Consider the following 12,566-nt stretch of genomic DNA (forward strand, 5'->3'; position numbering starts at 1 on the left):
TTGATGAATAAATCTAATTGTGTATTTTGCAGTTTTGCATGTTACTCTGTTTCACTCAAGATGCTGAGGGATGTTTTTGCGGAAGACGTGTGTGTGTGCGTGTGTGTGTTTGTGTCATGGGGGAAGGAAAGACCTATCGTCTCCACCCCCTCCACACCGCCTTGGCCAGGCCTTTTGTTCCCTGATGATGTATGAGACAGTATCTCCCTTGGAGTACCACAGGAATACGACAGCAGAGCAACAACACTCCTCCATAATGGAGACTGATGGGACAGCTCCTTCTTTCTTCACTTTGTCCACTACTAAGATTGAGTTGGCATGGCACGGCAGGTTCTGACAGGGCTCTTGGACAACTTTGACAAGGGTTCTCGTAAGGGAAGACTTAACCTGACAGTGGCTCATGTCTGTTGGCTGTGCTGGGTTCCACCACAGCCCCTGACAGATGGATGGTTAGAAGGATGATGTATGAGAAGATGATAGGAACCATGGACAGGAACCTGCACAGGTCTTTGTGGGTTGGTGACAGTGGAGGAGAGGTGATGGGGGTTCTTGATCTTCCTGTTCCTGTTGAACATTCCTCGGATTGCTGGGCTTCCAAAATGTCCACAAGCCAAAACATCTTTCCACAAAACATTCAAAATGTTCAAAGAAAGTATTTGGAGCTTATTCTATTGTGTCATTCAGTGCATTGGATATGTAGAGTAACACAAACTAAAACAGACATTTGGACGACAGATTAAACTAGAGGCACCCAAATTAATATTATGTTCAACAGGCAGTCACAGGTTCAACAACCTGTGACCTCCTAGGAGCTATACTGTGATGGGCTTCATACCCCTAGTTTGGTAACCCAAGGCAGATGGGTCCCAGGTGGGTGCAATGTGAGAGGTGGAGGTGGCCAACCACAGGGACCTTGGCGGTCTGATCCTCAGCTACAGAAGCTGGCTCTCAGGACATGGAATGTCACCTCTCTGGGCCAGGAGCCTGAGCTCGTATGTGAAGCCAACAAAGAGATCTTTCCTGCCAACAGCCATCACTAACTACAATAACCCTTTGAAGAAAATGAACTGTTATGAGTTACAACAACACTTAATTTACCTTCGGGATCAACAAATTATTTTTCAATTGAATTGGCCATTTTTTTGTCAGGCTGCATTTTTTAAAAAGATTTTACTGGATCTAGTGGCCTTTATTTGATACTGAATTGACAGGAAAGTGGGTAATGAGAGAAAGGGGGGAAGACATGCGGCAAAGGTCATCAGGCCGGGACTTGAACCTGTGACGTCCGTGTCAAGCACTGAGGCCTATGTGGAGGCTTGCCTGTGAAAGCAGCTGCAGGCAACAGCTCAAGCACTCTGCTTCCTTCTGCAACATCCACAGAAATCAGCCAACATCAGGAAGAGAACTGCAGACATTCACCAGTCTAGTTCAAACTTGGGCATAATTGCTTTTCAGATGTCTGACTCATTCATCAATGACATGGAATTGAACACCATGAGAATGTCAAGTGATCATGTGGTTCAGGAAGGAGAAGGGTTCTGTGCTCCATGGATAAATAGATGTGGGGAATCTGTTAATCAATCCCAGAAGAAAACCAAAAAATGCTGTGAAGATGCTGCTGAAACTGGTAGGAGAGAATCATTATCCAGGAATGAATCATTGTATTCTTACCTACATCAGGCAGGATCTTTGAACATCTCAGATCTTCTATTTGTCCTGTAAAGGACCTCTTACACAACATAAATACTGAAAGTGTGAAAAGTTTTATTTTCCCTTTTCTTATTTACTACATACATGAAAATGGGGTTCAAATAGTTCCACTCCAGGTGGAAAATATTTCATTCTGAAATGTCAGTTAATTTATTTATTAACCTTCACCCCATTTCAAATTAGAAAATTTTTGTGTTGAGTCACCCTACAGACTGAACGTTACTAGAAAGAAAAGTTTTACCAAAGCTTAAGATTTGGCATCAAACGCCTTGCTCCTCTCATCAGAAATAGTTCAGCTAAATGACTATAATGATGAAGGTAATTAGAAACTTCATATTTGTGAGATGCAGAGCTGATGAGAGGTTGTGACCAGTCAATATGTTGCCCCTGGCGACACCATTCTAATTTAAATATTGCACATTTATTCAAGGTATGATCATTGGAGCAGGGCAAGATCTTAGATTAAGATTAAGATCTTGTGATCTTAATCTAAACACTTGTGTAAATATCTGTGTGTGGCCAATGAGGTGGTAAGTTAAGGACTCATAAAAATCATTTGCGCCAATTGCACTGACTTTTTAAAGATTTGGGCTTGCTACAGTGAAACAGAAATCTGGTTTCGGCCCTGCTCCAAAAAGACATCAAAATTCAGGAAGGAAGATCAAAAGTTGGCCTTTGAACTCCTGGCACTCTCGCTACCAGCCAGTACTTGCAAGCTGCTGCAGATTACATACTTGTATTCACCAAACCTCAGTTTGAAATTTTTGACTTGTCTGTCCTCCCTTTAATGGACAGAATTGAGGACAGACAGAAAGGAAAAGAAAACATGACATGTGAGAGGAAGCACAGGGTGTACAAGAGGTTTTTCAGATACTTTCCTCTCTAGTGTGTGTGTTTGAGTGTACAGATAATGACTCACACAGGAAATGGGTACTATGAGCTTTTGGAGGTAGAGGCTCATTTATTAATGGATAATACTGTATAATATGTGAAAAATGTCCCCACTACACAAAGACTTGACACACATGCACTAGTGCTTATGATGAATCATTTTCTCAGATTACAGTCATGTATTCATACATGCATGCCTTTAACATACAACTCTGGGATCAGAAAGTAAATTTGTGAGAGCAGTAAACTGCTTTCTTTCATAGAAAAGGAGAAAAACAGCATAGTAATAGTAATAATAATCTATTCTCCTCAACCACAAGCAGCAGATTTATTAAAACAAGATAATGTCTGATCTTCCAAGGCTTGACTATGTTGGAACTGTTGTACATATTTGTGAGAGATTTGGAGTCTGAGAACGAAAGTTCACATCTGTCCAAGTGGGAAGGGGTGAGAAGAAATAAATTTACACAAGATTTCCTATTTGTCTGACTCCATCAAAATTATACAAAATAATACACTAGGCATTTCATCACTGCCTAATGCTGTGATAACCAGAGGTTACAAATCCCAAATAACCATAATACATTTGGCAAATGTCTTTGCTCATGTTTCTGTGCTATTCTGATACATCATGATGAGCTATCACCAGGTCGGGTCGTCTACTGGAGGCCTAGGAGATCTTAACTGTTCCTAGTTTCTTCAGCTATGTGATGAAGTCTCTTCTCCTGTCCTGAGTCCTGTCCTGTCTAGTCATTGATAAGATTAGCTCATCTCAGTCACTTCAGCTATTTGTGGCTCATCACATGAAGATGCTTTTCTTCTTATGATGGATTTAAGCAGCTTTGGGCCCTCCTTCTGATGGTTTCCTAATATCCTGAAATAATCCACTCAGTTATTTAAAATAGTAGGTTATTGTTTTTTCCAGACTAAGGTCTTCCCAGCACCAGTATGCATGCAATTTGATATATTTATTACAGATAGGCTCTCTGGAGTACTCTCAGGTGAAAAGCTTATGTTAATATGTTAATTTATTTCTTCCCATTTTTTTCCACAAAGGCACAGATGGCATGAGTCAGAAGCATCAACAGGGTTTTGGATTTTGTTTTAGGCTCAAGGAACTGAATTTCCTCTTGGACTTCAGTTGTCTGAGTTCCTTGATGAAGAACAGAGTTGGCATTATTCTCAATGAAGGCTGGATATTGTGAGGGTACAGGGAACAGTAAATGAAAGAGTCCTCATGTTCTCAATGCAAAATATTGCAGGCTCTGATGAAAGAAAACAGGCTGTTTATTGACTGGACACAAAGGCCACAAAGTGAAACACAGCAGCCCTTATCATTGTCTCATTGTCCTAGTATGCTAATTTCAGAAGAACAAGGAATGTACCATGAATAAGAATATTTGTGTGTGTGTTTATACCATGCAAAAAGTAGCCAAAGGGACAATCACTCTCTCCATTCAGAGGTTTTTGGCTGTAGCTCTGACAACTGCTAGATGAAGCCTGCTTGACTTCTCTGCAATGCCAGTCATGCATATTTTAAACCGAAGGGGAATAATATTGGCTTTATAGGAACGAGCATCAGATGCAAATATGATTTCTGACTGAATGGGTCCTTTACAACATTGTCCTCCATGGCAGCTTAACTCTAACAATATTGTTTAACTGCAACCTAAATTGTGATTCTCCCTGCAAAAGCTGTGCAGAAACTGTAAGGAGCATTTCTGACTAGTTAAAGTATCTTTTATATTTTTATGTCTCCTCCCCACTCATTTAAAAACAAGACCTGGTAAAGAGCTGGAGCTTTAGGAAACTGTTGAAGAACTAAAAATAATTATGTAACTTCAATATTCCCAACATGGACAAAATGTAGCTATTGGGTAAACTCATACTGCTGTGGCCACTCCTGTAGTTAAAGTAAACCAGACTCAGTGTCTGTAAAATAATTATTCTCTATAAAATCTCTAAATGACATTTTCAGGTAATTTCATTCTGGTAATTTTCCTCAAAGTTTAGTAATGGCTAAAACAAACATATCAATTGGAAATAACAGATGTCTTTTAAAATAAAGTCTAATTGCTTTATTTTATCTTGCAGCACAGCCACTGTGTGCTCTGCCTCGTTCACACGCCTGTTAGGAGTGTTCGTACACACTCTACTGAGCATGCTCTGTCCAATGCATGCTCACAGATATGATGTTATGAATGATGGTGGAGAAACCTGATAATAAAAGACTGATTACACCTAACTGTAGATGATGACTGGAAAACTGATACTGAGAAAAAAATATTAGGGCTCAATTACCTTTTTTATTGTGATAAGGTACATTTTCAGAATGGGAGCTAAAAAAACTGTGATCCAAAATGTTTCTACTACCAGATTAATAAAATGAAGCTGCTGCTTCAATCAACTCTCAACTAACAACTGCGCAGGTTTAATGGCAAAGAAAAGGCCAGTACATGACAACAGGTCATGCTAAGAATGACAATAAACCATAGACTCAATAAAAATACAAGAATGGTATTGTTAACCTCGAGAAATGATCTAGGACCAAAACAGCCTTTAAATATCAGCATTGACAATAAAAACAACTATATTGGTCAATCTGATGTGTTCACCACATTAAGCCCCCTCCTGGTCCTTTGGCTTGTATTCAGCTTCTGCATCCATTTCATATTTTTACTCTTTGATTTCAAAAGTAGCTAACAAGTGACAGCAACAAGATTTAAATTGAGCAATTAAAAATTCACAAAAAATGACAGAGTGGGGGAAAATCATACCCTTAGGTACATTAATTTATTTCACTTTGATGTAGAAGTTTTTGGGTGGCTGATTGGCATGTTCTGCTATTTATTAAACGTAAATGAAATGTTCTGTAGAAATTAACAAAGAAAAAAAAATTATCAATCACTGCTTTGAAGGTCTTGAGACCAGCATTCTTAGCTTTATAATAACTATTCCTTAGGGACCCATATTTGCGGGCAACAGCATTGGCTCCAAGAGACTCTAAGGGTCAAGAGTTAAATTGAATACACAGTTTTGTACTAGCCATTAGCAAAGTTTTGGTTAACCTTTGCTTTTTGAACAATAAAGTTATCAATATGTTAAATGTACTTCTAGTATAGTTAGAACTGATTACATGTTTGATAGCTGATAGTTCCTAATATTTCTTGATTACTAATAATTACTAATATTTATTTTATCCATAAAGACAAGAATATGTAAGAACACTTACTGAACCAATTGTTCAAATGTAAAACTTTGGCTCCAGGGATTGATGCTTTTTTCATAAAATGTATTTATTTGCAACCAGCTTTATCTGGAGCATCAACATCTCAGTAGTCAACTGGCGACTGGAGTTTGAGTTCAGCTTCCCCCAGTCAAACAGGGGCCAAACAGGGGTCAAACAGGGGTCCTCCTTGTTTTAAGGACCCCTGGATGACCTCAAAACAAGCTCACACCATGTATCATTGAATGAATGTGTGAATATTTACGGGTGTAGATGGGGTAAATGGGTCCAGGGTCATTGGAGGTATTAGAGTGCAGATTGACTGGATAATGTGAAAAACTGCTTTTAGTGTTTGCTATGACTATAAAAGTACAATGTAAGTTCAGTCAATAAAGCGTTCACAGGCAATAAACTGATCATCTTTAACAGCGTTTCTAGAGGGATTCTTTTGGCTTCAGTATCAGTCCACTGTGGGCAAAAAGAAGAACTGAACAAAGGTTCAGTTCATTTACTGCCTGTCTGTCTAACCCTATGATTCCTAATAAGATTAAATGAGATTACCTCACATCTCATCTAATGAAGACGGGTCTCTAAGCAACACACTGTGCATGTCAACCAATCTGAAGAGTGTGTGTGTATGTGTATGCAGGCGTGTGTGTGTGTGTGTGTGTGTGTGTGTGTGTGTGTGTGTGTGTGTGTGTGTGTGTGTGCTGCCCTCATTATCTCTGGAGAGGATATCACTTTCTTTGTGTCATCTCGCTCATCACACAGGAAGCATCATACATAATGCAACATGCACACAAATGCACTCGGCTACTCACACCAAAAAGGGAGGAAAAAAGGAGCTACTCAAATTTGAACCCACACACAACTTCTAACATGTGATCAGTACAGTACATCTGGGTTTGTGATGCTGGTGACTCAATTTTGTGTTTTTGAGTGTTTTAGATTTGGGTGACTCAGCCCCATGTTTTGTTGCTGGGTTTACCAGGCTGACTTCCTTCTGCTCTGGCTGCCACTCACCGACAGAACAGAACAGAACAGAACAAAACAGAACAGAACACAACTGAACAGGACAGAACAGAGTTCTATATGGCATCTCACAAATGTTTGAATTTCCTTCAGAAAGTCCAACAATTTAAAAAAAAAGCTTAAAGCAGAACTTTTACTACCATGTAAAACTAACTATCACTCAGATTCCTATGATGTTGTATTAACAGGACCAATGTCAATTTATTTATAAAGCACTTTAAAAACAGCCCTGTACAATATTCATAAAACCCCAGATAAAAACACATAAGAATAAAAACACAAATTAAAACAGACAGGACAATTATATTTCAATGTCAGGTCTAAAGGAAATGCCAAAGAATAAAAATTAGTTTTAAGGAGTGAATTGAAGTGTTCTATGGGGAAGTTGTTCTGCAGATCAGGGCCACTGACAGTGAATGCCCAGTCTCTTCTGCTTTCCAGGCTGATTCTTGGACTATACAAGAGCAGTTTATTATTTGACCAAAGTTTTGTAGAAATGGATTGGTCGTGAAGTAGGTCTTGGAGATAAGCTGGGGTTAAGCCATTTATAGCTTTAAAAACCAATAAAACAATTTTTATTGGTATAGGACCATAGGAGACAGAAAAAAAAGGAAGGGTAAATTTCTGACAAGAAACATAGAAATTTTGAGATTAATCTCAAATCGTTTTAGGAAAAGCTCAGAAATTTTTTAAAAGTTGTTCATTTGAATATTTTAGTATATACTTTTTTGGCAAAGATTTTGTCAGTTTATTTTGTGAATTATTCTGCCCTTATTGTGATCTACTTATTATGAGTTTTGCTTTGTTTGTGTTTGTATTTATGTTTTTATCTGTGAATATATTTATTTGGATTCCAGCCATCATATTTAGCCTCTTATCTTTGTAGAGTTTCAGGGTTATGGGGAGCTGTGACGGGATGGTGCCCATATCCAGCAGCCACTGGACAAAAGGGGGGATACTGGACAGGTCACCAGTCAATCAAAGCGTGTTCCTACATATGTTTATATTTATGAATTCATTCAGTCATTTCTTTTTCTTCCTTTGTTCTTTTTTGTTTACTACAAATGGGATTTTTTGTTATTTTTGCATGATCAGGTACCTTTGACATATAGACTAGGGACAAAGATAGATAGAATATCAACTGAACCTCAGATTTTTCACAGGTCCTCTTTCATGGGTTTGTTGGATCCTTTCCCTGTACTGAAAATGTATCCCAGAATCCTCTGCGGTTTTTCATTCAGTTACTTCATAATTTTTTAAGCTCATGCTGCCCAATATGCTGTCAAAGTTTAGGCACAAGGAAATGAATTCAATAAATTTAATTAGAATGACAAATGGGTCCAATGAATAGGTAAATTGGATCAGAAATATTACAGTAGAACTGTGTGAAAAAGCAGCTAAAGACCAAAGAAAAATGTCACCTTAAGACAGGAGTGTCAAACTCCAGTCCTCAAGGGCCGCAGTCCTGCAGTTTTTAGATGTGCCACAGGTACAAAACACTGGAATGAAATGGCTTAATTACCTCCTCCTTGTGTAGATCAGTTCTCCAGAGCCTTGCTAATGACCTAATTATTCTATTCAGGTGGTGCAGCAGAGGCACATCTAAAAGTTGCAGGACAGCGGCCCTTAAGGACTGGAGTTTGACACTTTTGCCTTAAGACATCCATTTTGTAAGATTATAAGAAAGTCTGATTAATTGTACGTCTACAGCTATTTTATCCTGTTAAATTGTACGTCCTTCCCATCAGCCCTATATGTAGGAAATTATTAGCGTTATCATGATAAAAAACAGAAACGTAGTTCTCTGACTGGGGGCAAAAAAACCCATAATAACATAATAACCAATTGACTACAGAGTTCAGACACTTTGAGATCAAACAACATATGTTAAAAATACATAAATATATAAAATTTTATCTTTCATGAGATCTGGGTCTATTGATAATAGTCTTATGACGCCCATGTCACAAGGTATCTCAGTAATTATGTTGCTATAGGCTTAGGCTCCTGGAGGACATAATGGCCACTTTCCCCCACTCTACTTACTCCCTTCATTCACCAATAATCTGCAACTATCTCTGACATTATCATAATGTTCTCTCTCTTTTTGTTCTCCAAATTGAAGCTACACCTGGCGTGTAACCTCCCCAGACCATCTAGTCTAACAAACCAATGGAAGTCCATTTTTAAGACCACTGGTGTAATCATGATAATGAAGTTGTTTCTGCAAACATTTGAAGAAAATGTACCTGTGACGGCAAATAAGGTAACCTACAAAAGAGTTCTGAGGTTATCTTATTATCTAACTGGTTGCAACGGTGTGCTGGTTAGGTATCCTGCCATGATCGATGGAGGCAGAGGACTAAACTCATTCTGAGTTCTTTCTTTATGTGTCTTTTACAGACCACACAAAAATCCACATATTTGCACTTTACAATGGTTTCTTTCCCTCTTATCTCCTCATCTGTAGGGACAAAATTAGCAGAGTCTAAATTATTAAAGTAGATAACTTAATGGGTTGAATTTGAATGTATCCACTACTTTTACACAAAGCTGTAGTTGGTCTTGGTTTTAAAATGATCTAAAGATCAAGACTAAACTCGACACTAAGATCAAGACTATTATAAGACTTCCAAATTGTGATCTCAACAAGGGTGGATACTGTACTTCAAACTTGTACACAATTAAGAAAAGCACTACTTCAACATAAATTACTCAAGTAAAAGTAAAAAGTGATCATCCAAGAAATTACTCAAGTACGAGTAAAAAGTATTTGGTAAAAAACTATTCAAGTACTGAGTAAATAATCATAACATCTAATTTAATATTAAAAATAATGTCATCAGACAGAGAAGAAATATAAATTCCATGACTCTTGGGTGTGTTTGTTTGTAGTTTTGTTATGGGTTATTTATGGTTCATAGTTTCTGCATTATTAGTTTTTTCTGGTAGGTTTGTTTTTATAAGTTATTTTGGTGTTAACCTTCCTGAGGGTTGTTTCACAAAACCGGGATAGTGGATTAAGCTGGAATTTTCCTTAATTATGACTTGAAGTGGTAACACAAAAGTTAACATGGTGAGCAGCCAGCCTGCTCCGGACCACCCGGCTCCGGACCAGCCTGCTCCGGACCAGCCTGCTCCGGACCAGGCTAACAGCCAGACTTAGTTAATCCTGGAGCCTTATTACACCGATCAGAAACCAATGGGTTTTGATCATGATTCTGTTTTCTTATCTGTTTTTTTTTTTTTTTTTTAAATACCACTAATTGGGGCCTGCCATGCAAAGCAATGGCAGGAACCTATTACTCTACACCCAACAAGCGTCTCTTTAATATTATTATAATTCTTTATTTTTCTTCCGTAACCGTTAATGCGGCTCATACCTACCTGCACACTTACAAATGAGGTATCAAAACGTGCAGAAAATTCACGCCATTGGAGCTATTATTTTTGGTGGGAGTTGGGGTTAACGTGGCGACATAATTCGCAAAAAACTACGAAAAAAACCCCATTATAAGTCAATGGGAAAAATCCTAGAAATACCCTATTTTTGAGGATTTTCTGTGTCGTCACAAATTCACCTAGAAATGCCATTCAAATTTCATTTTGTAGATACGTCTGTGATCTCTTCGAAAGTGAAGACGGCTCGTCGATACCAGTTACGGTTTGTCCACAATTTGCCTCTAAGCGACCCAAAGTTTCTCATTTTTCCTCAAATTAGAGTGAGAGCCGACCTCGGTTCAGATCTGGGCACAACATTTCTTTCTCTCATCGCTGTAAATGCTCTGAGTGAGGTACAGATATGAATCTCGAGACTATCGCAGAAGACCCATAGGCCTCTCATACGCTCCAAACGCTTTTCGAATATGTATTACGGTTCCCGAACGGAAAGGATTTGTTCCCAATGCTTTTTTCAGTAAAACGTGTTTGCTCAGAGCTCAGAGCTCACACCCTGCTGAGACCATTATTTACCATAGCAACGGAACTCAAGAGGCTATTGGCTGGTGGTTAGGACTACAAATACGCATCACTGTAGTTCTATATATAGTGGAATACTCAGTTGAAACAGAGGTTGACTGAACTGGCCTTTAGAACTAATTGCTGCTATGGGCTGTATATAACTGATTTAACTCAGTAACTGTTACACATGGGATTAGTTTTGAACTTTAAAATTAGGCATATTGAAAATTTCACAATAAAAGCCCTGAATATTTTTACATGACGTAATTGCTCTTTTTTGGCTTTATTTGACTTTTTCATCCAAAGCACTGTTACACATGGTATTAGTTTGTCCCTTTGAAATGAAGCATACTGAAAATTTCAAAATAAAAGCCTTGAATATTTTTACATGACGTATTTGCTCTTTTTGGCTTTATTTGACTTTTTCATCCAAAGCACTCTTACACGTGGTATTAGTTCAGAACTTTAAAATGAAGCATACTGAAAATTTCAAAATAAAAGCCTTGAATATTTTTACATCAGCTACTTGTGTTTTGAGCATTATATAACTATTTTAACCCAAGGACTATTACGCATGGGATTAGTTTGGCCCTTTGAAATGAAGTTTAACAAAACTTCCAAAATAAAAGCCTTGACAACATTTTAAATCGTACCGAATGGTGCACGTCCGCCTTGCTTAACGTTCTTGTGGTTCTCCGCGTGCCACTGATTACGTTGCGGCGTTCTTTAGCGTCGATGCCAATTTGTGGCGTGACGATGCCGGGCCCGAACCCGACGGGCGCGCCTTGGCAGGCCCCGGCTAAATTTCTTCCGAAATTTTCTAGTTCATTTTGGTATTCAGTCAATTACTATTATTATTTTAACATTATGATGACAGAAAACATCATTATCAATTTTAAAATGACCCATACAGACTCTGTTACTATTTGATTGTGTTTCTGTTCTAGTTTGACAGAAAAACTTTGGAGCAACAAGGGAATTATTGTCATTAAGTGGCCAAAATTATTCAAACCTAATCACCCATCTGACTTTGTTTTTCACCTTTACATTTTTAGTCTAGTCTTTGACTGGGTGAAAAGTGTTCTTTTAATAAAGATTAACTGATTAGTTGTTTCCTGTATAAGTGATATGCTACAGTATATCATGTTTCTGAAATTCTGAATATAAAACTCAAAAGATTTAAATGTATATATAAAAAGAAACATAAAAATTGGGTAAAAATCAGATCCTGTCATCATTGACGATTTTAGATTTTGACCAATACATGTGTTAAGTTCCTGGTGAGCAACTGTCACTCTAGCATCCCAAAACAATGCTTAGTATTTTATGTTGTTTTATGTTGTTTTCAGAAATGTCTGTATCATTTCGGATCCGAACTGAAATCTCTGAATTTAATTACTTTACATTTTATTCTTCCAGTTGTATGAACAAATATTCCCTTAAACTGCATGTTTGCAAAGGTTTAAAGAAAATAGTAACAATATTATAAACTGAGCCAGCTTGATAATATAGGGTAATATAAGGTAATATAGGGCTCTAGGTGTTTCCCCTGTAGCTGCTCCAAGTGGAGACGCTGCAGCTGGTTAATCACTCTGGATAAGAAACTCAACTAAAGTATTAAATGTCTCATTTAATAAATTATCTGAATGTGTAATAACTGTTTAGACATCCAGGTAGTAATGAACCATCTTCAAGCAGTTTAATCTATAATCACTGAAAAAATATATATATTTAAGTTACATTGAAG

Source organism: Xiphophorus couchianus, chromosome 9 (genome assembly GCF_001444195.1).
Source record: "Xiphophorus couchianus chromosome 9, X_couchianus-1.0, whole genome shotgun sequence".
NCBI classification, from domain to species: domain Eukaryota; kingdom Metazoa; phylum Chordata; class Actinopteri; order Cyprinodontiformes; family Poeciliidae; genus Xiphophorus; species Xiphophorus couchianus.